Source organism: Ornithorhynchus anatinus, chromosome 11 (genome assembly GCF_004115215.2).
Source record: "Ornithorhynchus anatinus isolate Pmale09 chromosome 11, mOrnAna1.pri.v4, whole genome shotgun sequence".
Taxonomy (NCBI): Eukaryota; Metazoa; Chordata; class Mammalia; order Monotremata; family Ornithorhynchidae; genus Ornithorhynchus; species Ornithorhynchus anatinus.
This window is the reverse complement of record NC_041738.1, coordinates 31,210,688-31,212,374: the sequence shown is the minus strand read 5'-3', so window position 1 is coordinate 31,212,374 and position 1,687 is coordinate 31,210,688. Positions and strand designations below refer to the sequence as shown.

The 1,687-nt window shown below is 46.7% G+C and overlaps 1 non-coding gene across 1 annotated transcript; it reads right to left on the bottom strand.

Annotated features, from left to right (window-relative positions):
• Positions 1–1,002: 1,002 nt before the first annotated feature.
• LOC114815389 lies at positions 1,003–1,140 on the bottom strand. The gene has a single exon (XR_003763152.1). It is a non-coding gene; the product is annotated as a small nucleolar RNA SNORA7 (small nucleolar RNA).
• Between the last annotated feature and the right edge of the window lie 547 nt (positions 1,141–1,687).

Below are 1,687 nucleotides of genomic sequence, written 5' to 3'. Positions count from 1 at the left end.
GTGGAGAGCTCAGACTACAGATTTTAGATGCAAGAGTTACCTACTTATTTTGATTTGGTGTGAACTATTTTGCCATTATCCTGGAAACAGTCTCACTTGAATAATTGTTTCATGAAAATTGAGTAAGCTAAAAGAATGTGATATTAGTCTACGGGTAGAGAGCATGTTAATGCAGTAGTCATCTAAAGTAAGACAACCTATTTAAAAAACAACCCAAAGAGTAGTTGGTATAAGATAAGACTGGGGAGACGCTGGTTGAAAACTAACTTGTTGTTGGGAATATAGAAGAGTTGAGCTTTGAGCTGAGGGAATCAGAGCGGTGGAGCATTAGGAAGCAAGAAGCTGCTGATTATGAACACAGGACCCTGTCTCCCTCACCCTCAAAGGCCAGTTGAGCTTGGTCATGGGTTCTAATCCAGGCTCCTCCACTTGTCTGCTGTGTGACCTTGGGCAAGTCACTTCCCTTCCTCTGTGCCTCAATTACCTTATCTGTAAAATGGAGATTGAGACTGTGAGCCCCACATGGCACCGGGACTGTGCTTAATCCGATTTGCTTGTATCTTCCCCAGCGCTTGGATCAGAGTAGTAGCAGTTTGGATGGGGAGGAAATGATGGATTTTAGCAACGATGAACCCACAGGATTTCGTGACAGATTAAATATATGGGTTGAAGGGGAGATGAGTTGGGATCCCAAGGCAAAACTGAACCCTCAAGGCAGAGCAGAAACCTACCCAGTGTGAACTTTCTCCTATTTCAATCAGTGCTTAATCTCCCACCCCTTGTCTTACGCTGTCAAGTCATCTCCGACCCATAGCGACTCCATGGACATATCTCTCCCATAACACCCCACCTCCATCTGCAATTGTTCCGGTAGTGGATCTCTAGAGTTTTCTTTGTAAAAAAATGGAAGTGGTTTACCATTGCCTCCTTCCACACAGTAAATTTGAGTCTCCACCCTCGACTCTTTCCCATGCCCCTGCTGCCCAGCACAGGTGAGTTTTGACTTGAAGCAGATTGCCTTCCAGTTGCCAGCCACTGCCCGAGCTAGGAATGGAATGAGTATGCCTCTGCTTGGCTCTTCCTCCCATAACCAAGACTGGTAGAGTACTGGAAACTCTCCAGGTGTGATCCTTGGAGAGATTCTCTCACCCCTACACCCCTGGATTTGGTGGGGTCCAGCATGTCAGATGCTTTCCTCTAGTAGGGAATAGACTGGGATAGGACTCTTGGAGCTGCTGTGGACCAGATGCCTTGGTTGGACCAGGCAGTTTCTAAGAGGAAGAGTGTTCCTAGTAAACAGCCATTTGCCTTGTTGTCTAATTCAATCCCCTGTCAGTCTCTGTTGCCCCCTGATTTCATCTATCACACTGCCAGCCCCTTTTCCACATCCTCTCCCTAGCCTGGAACTCCCTCTCTGTCCATATACGACAGACCACCACATTCCCCACCTTCAAAGCCTTATATCTCCTCCAAGAGGTCATATCTCTTCCAAGAGGCCGTCCCTGATTAAGCCCTCATTCCCCCAACTCCCTCTCCCTTCTGCATCATCCATGCATTTGGATCAGTGACCTTTGGACATTTGATATTTGCCTCACCCACAGTCCCACAGTGCTTTTCTAGATATCTTTAACTGATGTCTGTCTCCCCTCAACTAAACTGTAAGTTCACTGTGGGCAAGAAACATGTC